This window comes from Canis lupus, chromosome 20 (genome assembly GCF_003254725.2).
Source record: "Canis lupus dingo isolate Sandy chromosome 20, ASM325472v2, whole genome shotgun sequence".
NCBI lineage: Eukaryota > Metazoa > Chordata > Mammalia > Carnivora > Canidae > Canis > Canis lupus.
The window spans coordinates 17,546,558-17,570,890 of NC_064262.1; the positions used below are offsets into that span (position 1 = coordinate 17,546,558).

The 24,333-nt window shown below is 35.6% G+C and overlaps 1 long non-coding RNA gene across 1 annotated transcript; it reads left to right on the plus strand.

The window, feature by feature from the left end:
* Positions 1-2,930: 2,930 nt before the first annotated feature.
* Positions 2,931-23,418, plus strand: LOC112662992 (uncharacterized). Its single transcript, XR_007404031.1, has 3 exons — positions 2,931-3,011; positions 13,446-13,563; positions 23,266-23,418. It is a non-coding gene; the product is annotated as an uncharacterized LOC112662992 (long non-coding RNA).
* The last annotated feature ends 915 nt before the right edge of the window (positions 23,419-24,333 follow it).

The window sequence follows — 24,333 nt, forward strand, 5'->3', positions numbered from 1 at the left end:
ATTTTTTAAATGGAAAGTAGACCAAAAGTCATCATATTACAGCTGCCTCAAATAATGTCTACATGCAATATAGGAATGAGAATTAATCTGGCATGATTTTTGCACTTGAGGCTTTAGTATTTTGTCTGGAATAAATGTTAAGCAATAAGGGCAGCCTCTGATAATCAGTAATTTCTGTGTTGTCTTGAGGGGTCAGGAAATGGATTATTCTTGTTGTACAAGCATTCAGTTTAATTAAGCAATCAATTATTCATTCAATCTCTATTTAGGCTCAGCACTGTGCTAGGTGATTTGGGGGAAAAAAAAAACAAGTATAAAATAGTGCCTGTGATTAAGTCTCAAACTTAGGACCCAAGGACTCATATTAACAAAGGGGAGAAAAGTAGGGACACAGAGGCTCAAGTAAGAATGAGGACTATGGTGATTATGAAGGGCCCCCAAGAGCAGTTTGCCTATGATGTGGGTAGGTGAGATTGAACTAGAAGGAATTTTGATGGAAATGTATTTCAAGGAAGGAGAATATGAGAGTTATTATAAACCTAGGTTCCACAATCATACAATAAGGATACAATGAATTTATGCTTACTGTTGAAATATGGGGATGACATCAAAACTTGTTAGATAAATTAATAGGTTCCTACGTCTTTATGTATGCAAATGAAAGTCATCAGCTTCAAAGTATTTTAAAACTCTTCAGATCCATTGGAAGAATTATTTTCTTCTTTATAATTTTAATATCTTTTTAAGATTAGATTTCTCTAAAGCCTACTGTTGTCAAATCTTTCAAGATATGTATATACTTTTAAAATACACATTGGAAAAAAAATACACATTGGTATTTCCTGGACGGGCTTTATATCTGTTCATAACTTTATTTAAAAAAGTAAAATATTAATGCTTTAGCCAAAAATAGTTACACAGAATGTTAGCATTTTTGAATGATCCTGAATTAAAGTCTAGGCCATATCCATTTTGTGAAGAGCTGAAGCTCTTCTTAATGTTATAACCTACCCAACTTTTGTCATGATGTTACTCACTTGTCATTATGTAATTTAAAATAAACATTTAAAAAAATAAATAAAATAAACATTTAGTTGTTTGTAGATGTGAAATTTTAAAAACTGTTTATTTTGAAATAGTTGTATACTTACAGAAATGTTGAGAAATAGTATAGAGAGTTCCTATATACCATTCGCCCAGCATCTCCCACTGTTAAGGTTATTATCATGGTACACTTATCACAAATAAGAAACTAAGACTGGTACAATTCTGTTAATAAAACTACAGACATCATTTGGATTTCCTTACTTTTCCCACTAGCATCTTTTTTTTTTTTTTTTTTTTTGCTTCAGGACCCAGTCTAGGCTACCCCACTCCATTTAGTCATTAGTCATATCCCCTTGTTCTCCTCCAATCTGTGAATATTCTTCAGTCTTTTCCTGTTTTTCGTGAATTTGACACTTTAAAAGAAGACTGGCTACATATTTTGTACACTACCTTTAACTGGGTTTATCTGATACTTTCTCATAATTAAGCTGAAATTATGTAATTTGGGGAAGAGTACCATAATACATCCTTCTAATGGCATTATATTAAAGGATATATAATATCAATAAACTTTATTGCTGGTTATATTAAGCTTGATCACTTGGCTCAGGCTCTTTCTGCTAGAGTTCAACCACAAAGTTACTATTTTCCCCTTTCCATAGCCTCCTCTTCAGAAGTAATTTATTAACTCTATCTAGGTAACCATGTCCTGGAGGTAAGAATTTCAAAGAATTTGTGGACATTATCACAGTGATTAATCAATACATTTAGTGTGATACTTTAAGACTATACACTCATCCTGATGATCCTTAAAATTTCACTCACTAATTTTAGTATTCACCAGTGGGCTTTGCTTGCAATTATTAATATTGTAGTCTAATTGTAATTTCCTATTTCCTTCATTCTGTCTATATTTACCAATTATAATTCTTTCATAAGGAAGTGTTGTCTTTTCTACTCCATTTACTTATTTAGCCAATCCCTTATTTATATCATTGTGAATTCGTAAATATTCATTTTATTTGTTAGGTTATAATCCAATACTATAATTATGTAATTGGATGCTCAAATTGCTCCAGGCTTGGCTATGGGAGAATTTTAAAGTTGGCTGCTATGCCCATTTGATATCCTCCCATACTCCATCTTCTCCTCCTCCTCCTTTTTTTAGCACCTCCTTTTCTGGCATCTTAAGATATATCAAGTACATTTAATATTTTTCCTGCTCAGGCCCTGAAATCAACCATCTCTGCAAGGAATCCTGGTTCCTTTTATTGGAGGATAATTTTTAGAGTCCACGATCTGGTGCCTGGGTGTGTTCATTGCTATGTCGTGTCAGTGCTGTGGAAATCAATGAAGACCACAGAAATGAGAAGAAGCAAAGGTTATTTATTCACAGTTCGCTATAGCAATGGAGTCATCCCTTTCACTTGCATTTGACAGAGACTCAAAGGCAGGCAGAAGAGAAAGAAAGCTTTTTAGTGGAAGGAAGAGAGAGCTTCAGATGTGCTCTGATGGAAGGCTGTTGGCATTGGGAAGCTATAGGTCAGTGAGCCAAAGACAAGAAGGGCATCCTGTGTAATTGGTTAGGGATAAATACTTATCTATCTCTGGTTGGTCCTAAATTAGAGGCATGTAACAAAAATTAAGAAAGATGCCTGTTTTTATTCAAATCCTAGGCATTTTGAGCCAATTGTTACAAGGGTTATTGTTTGGCTTCCTACATCAGTTGTAAGGGATACCAACCAGACTTCCTACTAGTCTGACTTATAGGTAGTAAGCTGGCATTCCTTACAGTGGTTACTGTAGATAATGGGGTGGTTTCCTGGGCTGGTTGCTGCAGATTATGAGTCAGAGTTCTATTTCCACGTGTTTGTTCTGGCCATTGTTCATTTGCGTTTGCAGTCCCTCACTGTTTCTGAGCTGTCTAAAAGGAAGGTAGGAAATGCACATACTTATGGATGCAGGTACATACACGATCTCTATTCATTTCTGTATCAATCTATCTTTTTGTAGATAAATATGAACTCACATTCAGGCCTTCAACTCTAATCTAATCCAACACCAAAAAGTTTATTCTAGCATCCCCTCTTAGCTTATTTGTAACCATTTTTATCCAACAGTGAAACACCTGGCTCTCATCTATGCTGTACTTACTTGTTTGATAGACCCTGGTACAGAAGTAAAGTTGTTTTTTATTTTCTTTCCTACAATTCCTAACCCATACCCTTGGGAGAAACAAATTTACCAACCAGAGCACATTACATACTGTTAGTTTCATTTTATATATGTCCCTAAAGTATCTAGTCAAAACACTGCTTCCAAAAGTTACTTAGTCACCTCCTTTCTTCTCTACCTCCTTTGGTGTAACTACGTTATAGGTTTATTAGATTGATTTGTCATAGTCTGCATTCCATCCGGGTTCATCAGATATCTGGCTGATTTTTTAAAAAATTAGCATACAATAAAATTAGCTACTTGTGGTTTATGGTTCTTCAGATCTGACACAGTTGTATCACTTCCAAATTCTGTTGTACTGTCTCTGCGGAGCCAACGCCTACTTAGACTTCAAGTTAAAAAAAAAAAAAACAAAAATGGAATCTTTTGGGGTCAGGACCAAGATGGTGACATAGTAGGTTCCCAAGCTTATTTCCTCCTACAAATGTGCAGAATGTATAGCTACCCATGGAACAATTCCTTCCAAAAGAAATCCGAAAACTACCTGAGTGACCACTACACATCAAACACATGAGAAAATGCAATGAAACAGGTAGGAAAGACTAGGACATACCCTCACCATAAACCCCACAAAACTCTGACACAGCTCCATACAATGTGGAGGAAACCCCTAAGCTGTAGCTTCTCCCTGAGGAGAGAAGCATTGGGACCCTATACCTGATACCTCAACTTTTAAGACCATGCCCGAAAGGATGGGCTCTCAAGATATGTAGCTCTGAAAGCCAGCAGGGCTGTGTCTCTGAGGCCCATGAGACCTCAGCAGTTCACAACAGGCACACAGCCCTCACTCTGGCTATGCCCCCAGCACAGAGGGGGCAGCCAAAATCCAAAATCTCCTGTCTCCCAGCTTTCCCTGAATGAGCTTTATCTGCATGGCTTAAAAGCTGCTGCCTACTTGTGATGAGCACCAGGTGCTCTATGCTAAGTGGTGAATCACTAAATTGTACACCTGAAACTCATATTACACTGTATGTAAACTAACTGGAATTTATTTTTTACTCTTTATTTTTTTTATTTTTATTTATTTATGATAGTCACACAGAGAGAGAGAGAGGCAGAGACACAGGCAGAGGGAGAAGCAGGCTCCATGCACCAGGAGCCTGACGTGGGATTCGATCCCGGGTCTCCAGGACCGCGCCCTGGGCCAAAGGCAGGCGCTAAACCGCTGCGCCACCCAGGGATCCCACTAACTGGAATTTAAATAAAAACTTGAAAGAAAAATAAAATAAAAGCACTGCCTTAGGGCCAGGCTTCTGATCTAGAAGGCACTAGGAGTAGGCTGTGAACCTTTCAGAAATGAGGGAAAATAGAGGACTAATCTCCTGCCTTCTTCTTTTTTTTTTTTTTGTATATTTTTTATTGGAGTTGATTTGCCAACATAAAGCATAACACCAGTGTTCATCCTGTCAAGTGCCCCCTCAGTGCCCGTTACCCAGTCACCCCAACACCCCCCCACGCCCACCTCCCTTCTACTACCCTCTTATTTGTTTCCTAGAGTCAGGAGTCTCTCATGTTCTGTCTCCCTCTCTGATATTTCCCACTCATTTTCTCCTGCCTTCTTTTAATCTTCCCTGTAACCAGCGTCGCCCTGAAAGGAGCTTGTGCACATGTCTGTGCCTCAGCTTTTATAAGCTGCTGCCCAAGAGATGGCCCCAGGATCAGCTGGTTAAGATGGCTAAAAGGGCTACTATTTATGAATCCCATAGGGCTATAGCAAATAAAGAAGCAATTTTTAACCGGCTATCCCCAGAAGGCTCAGCACAGAGGGAGCGGACAAAATCATTCATCTCCTAGACTTTACCTTAAAGAGGTTTACCTGCATACTTGGGGCACCTGGGTGGCTCAGTCAGTTAAGTTTCTGACTCTTGGTTTCAGCTCTGCTCATGATCTTGGGATTGTGATATTGAGCCCACTGCACTGGACTCTCCACTCAGTGGGAATCAGCTTGAAATTCTCTCCCTCTGTCCTATCCCCCCGCCCAGCACTCACTGGTTTGCTCTCTCTCTCTCTCTCTCTCACATGTGCATGCACACCTCCTCTCTAAAATAAATAATTTTTTTTAAAAAAAGAGGTTTATCTAAATACTTTATTTTAAAAAAGATTTTATTTATTTATTCATGAGAGACAGAAAGAGAAAGGCAAAGGCAGAGGGAGAAACAGGGAGCCTGATGCAGGACTCAATCACAACCTGAGCCAAAGGCAGATACATAGCTGCTTAGCCACCCAGGCACCCCTATCTGAATATTTTTAAAAGCCGTTGTCTGAGGTACATAAGTTCCCCATAAGAGAACCTTCATAGGACCACAAACAGATTTTTCAGCAGAAATCATGCAGGCCAGAGGGAATGGAATGACATATTCAAATGTTAAAAGAAAAATGAAACAGGGACACCTGTGTGGCCCAGCGGTTGGGCGCCTGCCTTTGGCTCAGGTCGTGATCCCAAGGTCCTGGGATGGAGTCCTGCATTGGGCTCCCCGCGAGGAGCCTGCTTCTCTGTCTGCCTATGTCTCTTCCTCTCTCTCTCTCTCAGTCTGTGTCTTTCATGAATAAATAAATAAATCTTTCAAAAAAAAAAAAAAAAGAAAAAAAAATGAAACAAACCGAATAAGAAAGCTCTACCCAGCAAAGCTTGCCTTCAGAAGTAAGGGAGAAATAGTTTTCCAGATAAACAAACAAACAAAAAACGAAAAGAATTCATCAATACTAGACCAAATTTACAATAAATGTTGAAGGCAGTTCTTCATATTGAAACAAAAGGAAGGTAATTAGGAATAAAAACATATGCAAGTATAAATCTCATTGGTAAAGGTAACTATTTGGTTAAATCCAGAATATATTAGTGATGTAATGGCGGTAGTTAAATCACTTATAACCCTAATAGAAAGGTCAAAAGAGAAAGTATTAAAAATAGCTATAATAATTTGTTAATGGACACATAATGTAAACATGTAAATGGTGATATTAAAACACAAAATATGGGGTTGACAGAGTTTTGGCATGCATCAAAGTTTAAGTTATTATCAGCTCAAAATAGAATGTTATAAATGGGTTTTATTTAAGACTCACGGTACCTATAAACAACAACAACAACAAAACCCGTAGTATATACACAAAAGATAAAGAAATCAATATATAATAATACATAAGAAAAATCAAATCACCAAAAGGAGAGAATAAGGAAGGATAAAAAGAACAAGGGAATTAGAAAACAAACATAAAACAAGCAACAAAATAGCAATAGTTAAGTCCATACATACCAATAAATACTTTAAGTATAATGAACTAAATTCTCCAACCAAAAGACATGCAATGCCTAAGAAAAACAAAAACAAAAGAGAGGACCCAACTATATACTGCCTATAAGAAGTTCACCTCAGCTTTAAGGACACATAGACTGAAAGTGAGAGGATGAAAAAAGATAAACCAGGCAAATGGAAACCAAAAGGAAGTTTGACTAGCTACACTTATATCACACAAAATAAATTTTAAGGCAAAGACTGTAGAAGACATAGAAAGCCATTACATAATGATGAAGGGGTCAATCCAACATAAGGATATAACATTTATAAATATTTATATACCTGACATAAGAGCACTGAAATATATAAGCTAAACATTAAAAAGATCTAAAGGGAGAAGTTGATAGCAATGTAATAATAGCAATTTCAATACTCTAATTCCAACATTATATAGATAATCTAGACATAGAATTAATAAAAAAAAAATTGGATGAAACTACTTATTAAACCTAACAGATATATACTGAACATTCCATCAACAGCAGCAGAATGCACACTCCTCCATAGTGCACATGGAACACTCTCTGGAATAGATCTTGTGTGAGGCCACAAAACAAGTGTTAATAAATTTAAGAATATTGAAAACATATTTAAACACCTTTTCCAGCCAAAATGGTATGAAACTAGAAACCAATTATAAGAATACTAAAAATTAACAGATATGTGGAGATTAAACATGTTACTGAACAACTGAAGTGTCAAAGAGGGAATCAAGAGAAACCAAAACTATATTGAAACAAATGAAAATGGAAACAAAACATCCTAATGCCTATTAGAATCAACAAAAGCAGTTCTAAGAGGGAAGTTCATAGTAATAAAAGCCTATAGTAAGAAAAATGAAATACATCAAATAAACTAACTTAGGCACCAAGGAACTAGAAAAACAAGAATATACTAAGTGCAAAGTTAGCAAAGGGAAAGAAATAACAAAGATAGCATGGAAATAAATGAAATAAACTATCAATGCTGAAATTGGAAGAAATAGAAAATTTGAACAGACCCGCGACCAGCAAAAAAATTGAATCAGTAATCAAAAATCTCCCAACAAACAAAAGTCAAGGGCCAGATGGTTTCCCAGAAGAGTTCTACCTAACAATTAAAGAAGAGTTAATACCTGTTCTTCTCAAATAGTTCCAAAAAAATAGAAATGGAAGGAAAACTCCTCAACTCCTTCTACAAGGCTAGCATTACCTTGACTGCAAAACGAGATAGAGACCTCACTCCAAAGGAAAATTACAAGCCAATATTCCTGATGAACACGGATGCAAAAATTCTCAACAAGATACTCGCCAATAGTATCCAATAGTACATTAAAAGAATTATCCACCACAGTCAAGTGGTATCTGTACCTGGGCTGAAGGGATGGTTCAATATTTGCAAATCAATCAACATGATAAACCATATTAATGAAAGAAAGAATAAGAATCATATGGTTCTCTCAATAGATGCAGAAAAAGCAATTGATGAGATACAGTATCCATTCTTGATAAAACCCTTCAACAAAGTAGGGATAGATGAAGCATACCTCAACATCATAAAGGTCATATACGAAAGACCCACAGCTAATATCATCCTCAATGGGGAAAAATTAGAGCTTTTCCTCCACAGTCAGGAATAAGACTGTGATGTCCAATCTCACCATTACTATTTGACATAGTACTAAAAGTCTTAGCCTCAGCAATCAGACACCAAAAAGAAATAAAAGGCATCCAAATCATCATGAAAGAAGGCAAACTTTCACTATTTGCAGATGACATAATACTCTATGTAGAAAACCCAAAAGACTCCACCAAAAAATTGCTAGAACTAATACATGAATTCAGCAAAGTTGCAGGATATAAAATCAACATAAAGAAATCTGTTACATTTCTATTCATCAATAGTGAAGCAGCAGCAAAAGAAATCAAGGAATTTACATTTACAGTTCCATTTACAATTGCACCAAAAACCAGAATCCTAGGAATAAACCTAACTAAAGAGGTAATAAAAGATCTGTACTCTGAAAACTATAGAACACTTATTAAAGAAATTGAAGAGGATACAAAGAAATGGAAGAACATTCTGCAGCTCATGGATTGGGGGAAAAAAAAAAACATTGTTAAAATGTCTATACAACCCAAAGAAATATACACATTTAAAGCAATTCCAGTCAAAATACCAACAGTGTTTTTCACAGCTAGAACAAAAATCCTAAAATTTGTGTCGTATCACAAAAGACCCCAAATAGCCAAAGCAACCCTGAAAAATAAAAGCAAAGTTGGAGGCATCATGATTCCAGAATTCAAGCTATATTACAAAGCTGTAGTCATCAAGACAGTATGGTACTGGCACAAAAACAGACACATAGGTCAATGTAACAGAATAGAAAACTAGAATGGACCCACAACTCTAGGGTCAACTAATCTTCGATGAAGCAGAAAAGAATATCCAATTAAAAAAGGAAAAAGGTAGTCTCTTCAACAAATGCTATTAGAAAACTGGACAGCCACATGCAGAAGAATGATACTGGACCACTTTCTTACACTATACACAAAAATAAACCCAAAATGGATGAAAGACCTAAAATGTGAGATAGGAATCCATCAAAATCCTGAAGGACAATGCAGGCAGCAACCTCTTCGATCTAGGCCACAAAAATTTCTTGCTAGGCATGCTTCCAAAGGCAAGAGAAACAAAAAGCAAAAAGTTAACTACTGGGATTTCATTAAATAAAAAGCTTCCACACAGCAAAGATAATAATCAAAACTAAAAGGCAGCCTATGAAATGGGAAAAGATATTTGCAAATGACATATCTGACAAAGGGCTAGTATCCAAAAATCTATAAAGAACTTATCATTGTTAACAACCAAAATCAAATAATGTAGCTGAGAAATGGGCAGCAGACATGAACAATCATTTTTCCAAAGAAGATATCCCGATGGCTAACAGACACGTGGAAAGATGCTCAACATCAACTCCTCATACAGAAATACAAATCAAAACCACAATGAGATACTAAACTCACACCTATCAGAATGGCTAAAATGAACAACTCAGATAAACAACAGGTGTTGGTGATGATGAGGAAAAAAGGGAATCCTCTTGCACTGTTGGTGAAACTGCAAATTGGTGCAGCCACTCTGGAAAAGAGTATGGAGGTTCCTCAAAAAGTTCAAAATAGAACTATCCTACAACCCAGCAGTTGCACGACTAGATATTTACCCAAAGGATACAAAAATACTGATTTGAAAGGGTACAATGACTATGGAAAGAGCCCAAATGTCCAATGTCCAATGACTGATGAATGGATAAAGAAGAGCTGATATATGTATATGTATACCAACAGTGTTTTTCAGAGCTAGGACAAAAATCCTAAAATTTGTGTGGAATATATATATATATCAAACATTATATATATTATATATATATATAAATATATATTTAACATTGTTAAAATGTCTATACTACCCAAAGCAATCTACACATTTAAAGCAATCCCAATCAAAATACCAACAGCATTATATATATATAATATATAAGTATATAGATATATACACATTTTATATACACATATATATATACATGTTTTATATACACACACACAAATATACGCACACACACAATGGAATATTAATCAGAAGAATGAAATCTTGCCACTTGCAGCAACGTGGATGGAGCTAGTGTGTATTATGCTAAATGAAGTAAGTCAGTCAGAGAAAGACAAACACCATATGATTCCACTCATACGTGGTATTTAAGAAACAACAGATGAACATAAGGGGGGGGGGAGAGAGACAGAGAGAGAGAGAGAGAGAAGGAGAGAGAGAGAAAGAAACCAACCATAGGAGACTTTTAACAATAGAGAACAAAATGAGGGAGGGATGATGGAAAGAGGTGGGTGGGGGATGAGCTACATTAGTGATGGGTATTAAAAAAAGCACTTGTTAGGATGAGCACTGGATGTTGTAAGTGATGAACCACTGAATTCTACTCCTGAAACTCATATTGCACTGTATGTTCACTAACTAGAAATAAAAAGGAACTCTTTTGCACTGTTGGTGCAAATGTAACCTGGTGCAATTGCTGTGGAAATCACATGGAGGTTCTTCAGAAAGTTAGAAATAGAATTACCTATGATCCAACAATTGCACTACTATGTATTTACCTCCAAATACAAAAACACTCAAAGGGATACACGTAACCCTATATTTATAGCAGCATTATTTACGATAGCTAAATTATAGAAACAGCCCAAGTGTCCATTGATTAATGAGTGGATAAATAAGAAAATAAGACGTGGCATGTACGTGTGTGTATATATATTCATTTAGCCATAGAAAGAATGAAATCTTGTCATTTGCCACAACATGGATAGAACTAGAGTATAATGCTAAGGAAAATAAGACAAAGACAAAAACCATATGATTTCCCTCATGTGGAATGTAAGAAACACAACAAACAAACAAAGGAAATAAAATGAGAGAGAGAGAGAGAGAGAAACACAAACCACGAAACAGACTCTTAAGTATAGAGAACAAACTGATGATTATCAGAGGGGAGGTAGGTGAGTAGATGCTTGAAACAGGTAATGAAGATTAAGGACTGAACTTGTTCTGATGAGCACCAGGTGATGTATGGAGTTGCTAAATCACTATATTGTACACCTGCAACAAATATAACACTATATTAACCTATGCTGGAATTAAAATGAAAGATTTCATTAATTAATAAAATAAATTTTAAAATAAATGGTGTTGGAAATTGGACCACCACATGCAAAGGAGAAGAATGAAAATGGATTCCTATGTACACCAGACACAAAAATCAACTCAAATGGAGTAAAGACTTGAATATAAGACCTGGAACTGTATATATCCTAGAAGAAAATACAGGGGGTAAGCTCCTTGACAATGGTCTTGGCAATGATTTCTTTTGGGTTTGACATCCAAAGCAAAGCCGACAAAAGCAAATATAAACAAGTGGAACCACATCAAACTTAAAAGCTTCTAGACAGCAAAGGAACCCATTAACAAAATGAAAAAGCAACCTATCAGATGGGAGCAAGTATTTGCAAACCACATATTCAATTAAGGGTTAATATCCAAAATATACAAGGAACTCACAACTTACTAGAAAAAAAACCAAATATCCCAATTTTTTAAATGGGCAAAATCCTAAATAGATGTTTTTCCAAAGAAGATATACAAATGGCTAGCAGGTACATAAAAATGTGCTCAATGACATTCATCATCAGGGAAATGAAAAATTGAAACCACAATGAGATACCACCTCACATCTGTTAGGATGACTATTATCAAAAAGACAAGAGAAATGCTGGAAAGGATGTGGAAGGATGCGGGGGGAAAAAGGGCAAGCTTTGTGCACTGCTGGTGGAATTTACACTGGTATACTCACAATGGAAAACAGTATGAAGCTTTCTCAAAAATTTAAAAATAAAGTACAATATGATTCAGTAATTCTACTTATAGGTATATACCCAAAGGAAATGAAAGCATTATCCCGAAGAGATATCTGCATTCCCATGTTCAATGCAGCATTATTCACAATACTCAAGGTATGGAAACAACCTAAGTGTCCATTGACAGATGAATTGATAAAATATATACATATACATAGAATATAATACTACTGAGCCTTAAAAAAGAAAGAAATCCTGTCATTTGCAACAACATGGCTCAGCCTGGAAGGCATTATGCTCAGTGAGATAAGTCAGACCAAGAAATATCACATATCAGTCAAACTCAGAAACAGAGCAGAAAAGCAGTTATCAGGAGCTGGGCAGTGGGGGAAACGGAGAGGTTGGTAAAAGGGTATAAACTTTCAGTAACAAGTGAATAAGGTCTGAGGATTTAATATATAACATTGTGACTATAGTGACAATGGTCTATTGTATAAATGAAATTTGCTAAGAGAGCTTAAACTTTCTCCTCATCTCATTAAAAAAAATAAGGTGATTATGTGAGATGATAGATGTGTGAATCAACTGGATGATGGGAATCCTTTCACAATGTATAACTATATTGAAACATCACATTGTACATTTCAAACAGCTCACGAATTTATAAATTATGTATCAATAAATTGGAAAAAATAAATATGAAATACTTTATTGTAATAATTATGAGTTAACATTCCAAAAGATTGGGGGATTTCAGGGTTAATATATGGGTTTTAAGTGAAACCAATATTTTGTGTCCCCAGAGCAATCTCTAGATGTGACTCTTTGTTCTTATCATCCTTAGCCTTTTGAGCACCAAGCTCATATCTATTAGAGAAGAAAGATCCTTTTTTCTTTTTATAATTCTTATGTGTGATTTTCTCCTTTAGTGAGCCTCTTTTGTAATGTCCCTGTAAATTCTTACTGAAGGAGTTAGAGTGGTCTTTTCTTGCAAATAAGGATACAGTTGCAAAATCTGAATTAAAATTTTTGGATTTCCTCCTCCCTAAGTTTAAATACACAAGAAATTTACTGTTGTCCAGGCCCATATACCTAGTAGAGATTTCTATTACCCCTTTTTCTTCAAATATTGATTTGAGTCTTATAAATATAGTCTTCTCAGAAACTGAAATATTAATTTAATTTCACCAGGATATACTTCATTATTTCCTCTCTAGTTTATTATGTTTCTCAATTTTGTTTGTAAATGAAAGTTTAGATAATTTCAGATTGAATGTGTACTATTTTACTATCAACTTTAGTTTGGCATTAACACAGAAAGAGATCTCAGAGCTTTTGGGTTTTTTTAAATTTTGTATATAATTTACTTTATTCTTTTCTATTTTCTGAGCACAGTTGATACACAATGTTACATCACTTTCAGATGCAGAGATCTCAGAGTTTGTTTGTTTTTTTTCTTGTCCAGACCACTAAATTTTCAAGACCAGAATACAAAGTAAAAGTCCAATTATGTCAAGGGAAAAATAGAAGTTTAAAGAAAAGAACTGAATCCGGACTTTTTAAAAGAAAATCTGTAATTAAATGTAAGTTTTAATTATCTATTTGCTTATCCTTTCACATCATTATTAGTTGAAAATCAACTGTATTGATGAATCAAAACCTGTGTAAAAATTTAGTCTCATTTTATCCCTAATATTGCCCATTAAGGGTAATAAAGATTTTTAACTCCAGCAAGTTTTTTTTTTTTTTAAGATTTTACTTATTTATTCATGAGAGATATACAGAGAGAGGCAGAGACATAGGCAGAGGGAAGAAGCAGGCTCCCTGTGGGGGGCCCAATTTGGGACTCTATCCTGACCCCCAGACTCTGGGATCACGCCCTGAGCTGAAGGCAAACACTCAACCGCTGAGCCACCCAGGTGGCTCTAGGGAGGTTTAAGGAAGTATTTCTAAAAAGCTTTATTTCTTGAAATAATGCTTAGCACATAGTAGGTATTTAACAACTTTGTGTTTGATTAAGTTGAAAGAATGAAGAGAATTTATAACTTTTGCTATTTCAGCTAAATTATGTACATATTAAATAAGACTATTCATGAATACATTTAAAAATGAATACCCACAAATTATACTCCAAATTATTATTAATATTTACCACGCTATTGTGAACAAATATATTAAATGTTAGCCTTATAATTCAATTGGAGTATCAAGAAAAAGACTATTTTAGAAAACCAAAGTAATGAGGTCACAAAAATATTTTTTCTATTTGCACATTATCCACTTAACATGTTAATATGGAAATGGAAAATTAGTTTATATCATGAATTTATTATTTAGTTTTAGTAAAATTTAGTAAAATTTACATAAATGAATTAAAACTACTTAAACAGATTTGCTGTGAAATTAACATTCTTTACTAAAGTAATTATATGAAGATGATATTCATGTTACATGTTCTTTCTTTACCCCTCATTCACCTCTAGCCACCCATTCAAATAATTACAAATCTCATGTGTTTCAATTGACAGGTAGCATTTTATCATCCTCATTCTTGAAGACAGACATTAATTATTTTTGATTTGTCTAAATGACAAGGTTACTTGAGAAAAATTGAAATCTTTGTTTAAGAATAGGTTCAAATCTTTATTCCAGCTTTTTCTAGCTATGTTTCCTTAACCGAATTATGTAACATCTCTGAAACTTCGTTTTACTTCTCTTTATAAATAAGGGTCCTAATATCGACCTTATAGCTCTGTTGGGGTGTATAATTATAAGAATCATCATTATTTTAATGCTGGAAATGTTTGATTCTGGTTTTCATTTTCAAACTCCCGTGGCAGCTACAAACATCAGGAACAGTAACTGATTAATGGAAAATATTTTTAAATGTTATAATCCTGCCAGATAAGTTAATTGTTTTTAATAATGATGGTACAAAACTTAAATTTAAAATCATGATGAAGGAGATCCCTGGGTGGCTCAGCGGTTTAGCACCTGCGTTTGGCTCAGGGCATGATCCTGGAGTCCTGGGATCGAGTCCCACATTAGGCTCCCTGCATGGAGCCTGCTTCTCCCTCTGCCTGTGTCTCTGCCTCTCTCTGTGTGTGTCTCTCATGAATAAATAAATAAAATCTTTAAAAAAAAAAAAGAAATCATGATGAAGGGGCACCTGCATGGCTCAGTTGGTTAAGCATCTGCCTTTGGCTCAGGTCATGATCCCCAGGTCCTGGGATCAAGCTCCGTATTGTGTGTGTGTGGGGAGTCTCTGTTCAGCAGGGAGCCTGCTTCTCCTCTCTGCCCCCTGCCCCCTGTCCACTGCCCTCTGCCCCCAACTGATGCTTCCTCTGTCTCTCTAGTGTCTCTCAAACAAATAAATAAAATCTTTAAATATTTTTTTAAATCACGCTTAATTGGGATCCAACTTGATAGCTTATCAATATTGTCCAAAGTAACAGATTACCTCTTTGAAAGCTTACTGAAATATGGCAAATCAAGGTGGATGGTAAAGTTCTTTTCTTAAGAGAATGACAGAATTATGTGATATCCTGGTTCTGAGACTATATTTCCACTTATTAAAATATAAATGTTTCTTGTTATTATGAGGGGTAATTATCAATTAGAATACTAATGAAATAATACTGAGAGAAAACTTTCTGTTTTATTATAAGGGGAAGCAGCTTGATATAGGAAAATACTTAGGTTTTTAAATCAGAAGGAAGTATATTCAAGTCCAAATCTCCACCGATTAATATGAAATAGCTACACCTCTGACTCTTAGTTTCCTCATCATTGATAAAAGATAATAAAGTTTCTCTGTCAGAGTTGTTATGATGGTAAGACATAATACTTATGAAGATATTAGTGTGCTATTTGGTACCTAACAGGCCCTCATTCCATGATTATGGCTCCAATGATGAGAATGTGTTCTGTTTCTATAAGCATCCCTATCGAAAATGTGGGCAGACACTTTGACAAGTATTCATCATGCATTCATTAGATGTATTCATTCACTCATGCATCCATCCGTCCATCCATTCATCATAATTTCAAGGCAAGATCAAGGCAGTGAGGACAACTAAGTGAAATAAATCAACAGAACTAACTACAATGCAAAGCAAAGAGATCGATTATTGAAGTAGAAACAGTCACCAGAATGTGAGAAAAGGAAACTATTTCAGGAAAGTACCACTGAGAAGCTAGAACTTAAGATTGGTCATGGAAGAGATGAATACCGTTCCTAAAATTTGAGAAGTTGTAGAGAGGATATACACTTTGAAAACAAGAGTGAGTTCCACATATAACCTGAATATGAGCCTCATGTGACCCATTCTTCAGCAAACAGACCCCAGTAACAAGAAGAAAGTAAGTCCAATCTTATAATTTTATCTCTCCAAGAACATCAAAGGCTATGCAATTTAAAACCTACTTCTGCCGTTCTTTTCATTCTGTATTTTTTTTTACCCCCTTCTGCTTCCCCTGAAGCATCTCTTCCCATTTCTCCTTCTCTATACAGCATCAAAATATACTTCATCCCAAGAGGTCTTTTCTTTTCCATTTCTTTTGCTGTATTTCTCTTTATTCTTATTTCTTATAGGAGTTACTCTTGACACAATTCAAATTCCCTATTCTGATTTTCTCTCCACTGATTAGCATGATCTGCATAAAAAGGAGCAAGAACTAGGGCAGGGGTTCTTTTCCAAGGGATTCGAGGAGAGGACTGTATTTCAACATAATTGGTTTCTCTGATAATCTTATGCATTTTATTTCATGCATTTAGAAACACCATTTTGAGAAATAATCCATAGGTTTCTCTAGATTGCTAAAGTCAGGGCAAAAAACATGTTTAGGAACCCTTGAAGTGAGGCTAAAGTAGAGCAATTGAAAATGGCAGTGAATATTTACTCATTCAAATTTTTGTCCACATTTCACTTGAAAGCCTCTGCAGTTTTGTGGAAAGCAGTAGGCAGTCACTGTGGCCAAAACTTATCATGAGGATAGGAAGTGAAGGGAGATGAGACATTGATTTCTATGTGAACAAAAACAGAAATGACACACAAAACAGCCACTATGCTGTGCATAAACAGTAGCAGTCTCTTCATAAAAACAGAAAGGACTCATTTTCTGTATTTTTCTTTCCATGCTCTTTTAGATTATCCTGCCACTTCTCTCATTAGCTTTCCTAAAATTATCCATAGTCCAAATCTAGCAAAGAAATAGTCAAACTTACTAAAACTTCTAATTTCAAAGGAAATTAGTTGCTACCTCAAATTAAACGGAAATCAGCTGTCATAGTTCAAATATTTCACAGCAGTTACCCAGCCACCTAATTCCCGTCCTGTCTCCCGTTATACCCTCCACACCTCTTCTAATACCTTAACTAGAAATTTTCAAGGGAGTAGATTTCTGAAAGACATTCCTGTCAGCTTTTAGTGTTGCTAAAAAATCAACCCACCTGCCACCAGCTGTGTGACAGTTTATATAGTGTTGCCAGGCCCATAATGGTTCAGAGTATTTGTGAATATATTATTTTTGACAGGTTCCTCTCCCAATTAAGGACCACACAGAACTCTCCATTCTCAGTCAAAATTCCTAGAAGTGTTATCCCTTGGGCAGCTAAGCAATTTTACAGGTAGGAAAAAAATAAAGTCTGTAGGTTTTCAGGAGGATATGGGAAGGGGCACAAATCAGCAGGCAGTTCATTCTTTTACATCAGTGGGCAAGTCTTCAGGGGCAGCGCTGACTGCCAATTTGCAGGATGTTAAGTCACCTTCTGCCATCAGCTCTGTGGCAATGGCAAAACTATCCCATAATACCCAAACTTACACTTTTGTGAAGGCAGCAGAATGCCAATTATTCTCACAAGTACAAGACTCAGAACAGACCAAACCACATTTTAAGTTTTTCTCCTGAGGACAGATTGAATATGGTGGCACTTTTCAAGTAATGGCCACTTAAAAGATGAAGCTATTGTATAAAAATATAGGGATGTCATAAATAAGTTTAAATCGGCTCTCCTGGTTTACAGTCACCAATCAATGGGAAGTGATTTTCTTTTGCAATTTAACACACCTGACAACTTCAAATGTATTAAATAATGTAGCTGACCAATGATTATACTAGCTAACATGTATTCTACTGCCAGCAACAAAATGTATTGAGTGCTTGGTATGTATCAAGTACTTTATACATATGTGGGTGAATCCATCTAATTTCTATCCCACAAATCATCTCATTTAGACACTAAGACTATCATTTTAAAGAAAATAAAACTAAGAAGGTAAGGCATTTGCTGAAGCTAGTATTAGGGAGAGCCTGGATTTGAGTCCAGACAGTCTGAATCCAGAGCCCACTTGCAATTTTTGCTGTTGTGCAGGACCTCACATGTGAAAGGGCCCCCTACTTGCATTAATGCTACCTTGTCATTGTCTTGAATAATAACAGTAATTTTGTTGTCTCATTATACTAGATTGTAAAGACCAAATACATGGAGTTGCTATTCTTGGATATTTAGAACTAAGACCCTCAGAAAATTCAATCTGCCTATCCCACCACAAGTTGCCACAACATAATCTGTGTATTATCTATCAGATGCAGTTATGATCCAGGCCCTCCACCAGACTAAGTCTATAGCAATAGCATAGTGCCAAAGGAAAAGTACTGGATTCACACAATACATGCATCACTTTAAACATAACTGGAAGCATAGAGCTTCTCGATAATGGAAGGTAGTAGGATACTAATAATTTAAAATAATTTGGTCCCTCAAGAACCCAGATGGGCAATTCATAGTCACTGAGATTTGGAAGGCAACTTAAAGATAATCTGTTTAAACCTCTCAGTGGCATCTGGTCTACTCAGAAGACTTTATTACTAATTTTTTTCTTTTCTATGAAGACTCTCAATATTAAGTTTATTACTATTATTTTTAAGGTTAAGATTAGAAATTGAGAGCAGATGTATTTAGTATCTTCTGGCTGGTTTAGATTTAAGCTGGATTAAAGGTTTATTTCATCAGATATCCTCTTTGACAAATGATCCAAAATATCCTTAGTCATCATCAGAATGTAGGTTGAGCCTTCATGTGTGCAAGGATATTTTTCTCAATTTATTATAATTTCTGCGACTTACGCACAACAGTGATGGAAACAGCCTGGTATAGATTTCCAAGGCACAGTGTGGGAGGCACTGTGTGTGCACAAATCCCGTTATTTGTTAATAGGATTTGTCCACATACCTTCTGCCCAGTCCGTTCAATGCTTTGAAATATTGCAGCTGCTTTTTTCATTTTCTGTTAAATCCGATTGGCAGCAATGTCAATGCTACAGCTCAACCCACAAACAGAAGCACAACTACAAGCAAGAATACACTGGTGGCAAAATAGCCATAAATGCCACCATGAAGCAAAAATATTCCATGGCAGGATGCCATCTGGGGAATTTAGTTACCCTACTAGGCCCAATCCTAAGTAAGATATTTTATCTTTAACTGGTTATTGTTCTATAACATTGATGACTCCAACATAGTGCATTCTTAACTGGAGGCAATTTTGCTTCCCACAGGATATCTGGCAATGTCTGGAGACACTTTTGATTGTCATGACTGAGAGGTACTATCCATCAAGTGGGTATGCTTCTAAATATCCTACAATGTATATGAAAACCCAGCATGGCAAAGAATTATCTAATACTCAATTTCAGTACTTCAAAGGTTAAGGGCTCAGGCCCCAAATATTTCAAACCAACCTAGTAATCATAAATGATGGTTTTCCTTTTTTTTTTTTTTTTTTTTTTTTTTACCACCGTTTAGAATATAAATAGTAGTGTCAATTGGGGAACAAATTCAAGTACCATATTTTTGTGTTGGTGACATTTAAGGATACATCTCTTCCTAAGTATTTTGAACAAGATAAGAAGAAGTACTAACGATGAAAAGAGCAAAAGTATATTCTTAGAAGTATGACAGCCAGAAGGGACTTCTAGTCTAGCATTTGCAAACTCTATTCTCTACATACCAGTTCAGCAAGACATATGGGTATCCCATGAGTAGGTATCCAGATCAAATGACACAGTGAAGTGTTGGGCTCAAGCAGAGTGAAATATATTTTGATTCTGAAGAACCATTCTAAGAGCTTGGAAGCTGCTCACAGGCACCAGGTGGCTCTCCAAAGGTGACTACAGTAAAATAGAAAAAAGTTTTCAAACTCACTGAACCATCAAATATTTTACGCCTGTAACATCTGTTAATATTGCCTTCAACAAAAGCTCTAGTCCACCTAGCATGCTCATAAGTATTGTACAAAGATCAAGTTACTTGCTCAAAATTCTTCAAATAAGGACCAAGCAAGGACAATATCAAAGCCTATATTACCCAGTCCATTCTTCTTTCCACCATGCAAGTGTTGTTTTTTTTTTTAATATCTATAGTTACTATTTTTTTAAAATGGGTTAATTATATTATTACATCATAGCATATAGTGCTTGGAATACATTTATTTATTTATTTATTTATTTACTTATTTATTTATTTATTTTAGAGGTGGGGAGGGGCAGAGGGAGAGAGAGAATCTCAAGCAGACCACCCCCTCACCCCACCTTAGGCACAGAGTCCTGAGATCATAACCTGAGCTGAAATCAGGAGCTGAAAGCTTAACTGACTAAGCCATTGAGGTGCCCCAGAATACACATTATTTTAGACAGGACATTTCCAAATCCATTATCATCTTTAACCCTCATAACTCACATCAAGTTATTTTTTTTTCCTCTTCTCCTTTTTTCAACTTCATGATTTTTCCTTTCATCATCACTACCACCATATCTTCAATATGAACTCAGCTACTAGAACTTGCTTTGAGGTTAGGGCCTTTGCTATCCCATGTTGAAAACAACTGATGGCACAGTGGAGCCAATGTCTGTTGAATTAATGAATGCTCCATTTTATAGATAAAGTGTATGAAATATAGAGAAGTTAAACTGAAGGTACAGGTACATGTTTTTAAGCACCTGTTATCCTGAAGACAATGTGTTGGTTATTTATTATTTTTTTGTATTATCTCACTGAATGAGTGAAATTTAATAGCAGCATCAAAAGACAAAGCAAAACCAGCAAAGGGAAGAAAAAAATAATACTTTCTTTAGGAAAATAATAGAAACTACAGAATAAGTGATGGAAAGCTGAAGTAATGTATTTTTTCCCTTGCTTTTGTGTTCCAAGATAGATAAAACCAGCCTGGACTTTATACTTCAGCATACTGACTCACACTCATTTGGTCTTATGCAAAAGGCCAGCAATTTTACGGAGTAAAATTTCTCAGCGGAGCTTCCAGAAGAGACACAATGATGAGCAATGAACTTTTCATGACTATCTAGTTAAACTAGCTGGAATTAAACACTTGAGTAGTTCCACTTAAATTTTATTTTTATTTCTTATGGTCATGGAATCTAGTCAACTTAATGTTTAACACATAATTCTCAAAAAACAAAACTAAAAGGAACTCACTTGGAAAACAAAGAGATGAAAGATCTCCTTTAATAACTAATTCTCAAACACATGCAATTATCTAGTAGATTAGCTTACTGAGGACACTTGTCAGTTTTTCTCTACCAATGTAGAATCCAGTAATACTAGTAGTCAACTCAGAATACACCCCAGAGAATTATTTTGATGAAAGAACTTTTTACTAGTGTGAAAATGCTTAATACTGAGATGTGTGCTCAACTTAAAGATGTGCAAACCTAAAAGGGCATTGCAACTCTAAACTAGATAAAACTAGCTTTTATTTATTTCATTTCTGATCCAGAATTATTTTAATTTCCAGCAACAGTCACATGCTTTCAAAAATCTTAGATGATCATGAAACACATGGCAAGCCAACTGAAAGATCTCCACAAGATATTTGTTCATTGACAAATCCATTTTTCTATCACTCATTCAAACATCAATGTGTGCCAACTGTATAGAAAGTGCCAGTCTCAGTGATGTGAAGAGTTAAATATAAACACCCTGTACTTAAACAAGTCATGTCTCAATAAAGAGAATCAGATATAAAAAAGGAGAGCACATGCACAGAAAAAATTGGGTAGCAATGATGATCAATGTACCATTGTTTATATAAAAACTATATGGAATATAAATGTTCATCAAGAGAAGTGGCTAAAATAGTGAATTATTCACAATATGTAATAGCATAGCAGCAGTAAGTAGCTCAAAAAAAAATCACCCCAATGCCCAGAGTTTGAGTGAATAACGTAAGTTGCTGAATAAATACGGCTACATAGATATTATATATTTATGGGTATGTAAGATATATAGAAATGCTTAGGGAAAAGGCCTGGAAAGACATAAATGAAATGAGAACAGTGGTTCTCTCTGGGTAAAATACTGGAACTGGGGAGATAGTCATAAAAAATTAGTTTTACCTGTAATGCTCATATCTTAAAATCAGAAACAATTCATGTATTATTTATCAAATGTATGTACATAGACAGAAAGCTGTAGATACAGGTATATATTAACACAATCAATACCATAGGGAGGAACACATAAAGTGATACAGAGTTTTGAATGAGTAAAACAGTTCCCTACAGGAGAAATTATGCAATATTTTATGTAGAAGAAGCCATACTTTATTAGTTATAAAAAGAATTTGGAGGTGGATAGAAAGTAAAATTAACTATAAAAATACTATAATGCACAAACATTAACTAAAATGGCTGGTGGGGTTTTTTGGGGGGAAGGATGATGGGATGAATAGCTGAAGCACAGAGTTTTTCCTTGAAACTATTTGGTGTAAAGTAGAATGGTGGCTACGTGACATTAACCATTGGAAAAAGTCTAAAGAACTATACAACATAAAGCATGAATCCTAAAGTAATCTATGGGCTTAGTAATAATGTATCAATATTGGTTCTTCAATTGCAATAAACTTACCATATTAATGGAAGTTATTCATAATAGAGGAAACTGTTGGGAGGAGGGTTGAGAACGCTCTGTTCTTTTTGTTCTATTTTTCTATAAGCCTAAAACTGCTAAAAAATAGTCTTTTAATTTTAAATTGTTGTAATAGAATGCAGAAACAAGAAGAACATAAGTAAAAGAATAATTAATGCTTTTGGTGGGAGACTGGGCCACTGGCTGTATTGTACCAATGATGCTGAGTTAATACAGAACACAGAAAGCTCCGTGGTGGGCTAGTACACAGAATATTTAATGTTATTGCTGTTATTTATTTATATGTTTGTTTTCTGTGTAATTTTTGATGTCTTAAAAAAGAACAATGGCTATTCCAGGACATATAAAAGTGGAAGAATATTACAAGAAGAGAGAGAACAGCTAAATGGATGACATACAGAAGTGAGAAACACCCTTGCTGGAAATGGAACAGAATCTGGTGCAGCTCAAGTGCAGACTCACATCAAATAGCCTGGAGGTGAAATCAAAATGTGAAGGTGAGAGTAGACTGTGAAGTGTACTGGATGCCTACCCAAGGGATTTGGATATGAGTATGCGAATCCATTTTTTTTTTTTTTTTAAGAGCATGACCTACTCACTTCTGAGCTTCTGTGAGACGGATGTCAATGAGGAGAGAGGCAGGGGGACAGGAAAGGATCGGTGAATGTGTAATGAGGGTGATGGTTTGGGCATTAAAATGAGTGAGTTCAAATTCTGGGTCTCAACCTTCCCAGATGTATATGTAATAAACCCAAGGCCTACATCTTAAATGCTTTTAATCTCAATTTTCTCATGAATAATAACAAATATAACACTCTAACAGGTATGTTGGTGGTATTAAATAAGAGAATAGATGCTAATAGAATAATAGTAAGTAACATTTTGGAGCAAAAGGCCAAGGAACTCTATGTGAAACTGAGGCATTCTTAAGTGATTCTGAGGCAGCTGGACATTTCGGTAAAGGGGGAACAGTCAGGATAATGCCTGTGATGAAGGCAGAAGGTAGTAGAGGGACAAATGAGAAACAGTGGGAAATGAGTAGCAAGATAACAGCGGGTTCCACTATGAAACTATGAAACTATGAAGAATTCTATCTGAAAACCAGTATGCTTCCACTGGTCTAGCTATTGTTTTACAATTCCTCTCCTACAGGCCTCCACACAGAAGCCTTCAAGGTATATCTTAGTCAGATTAGGCTGCTTTAACAAAATACAATAGACTGAGTGGCTAAAACATTTCTCAGAGGGGCACCTGGGTGGCTCAACGGTAGAGCCATCTGCCTTCGGCTCAGGGCGTGATCCTGGGGTCCTGGGATGGAGTCCCGCATCGGGCTCCCCATGGGAAACCTGCCTCTTCCTCTGCCTATGTCTCTGCCTCTCTGTGTCTGTCATGAATAAGTAAATACT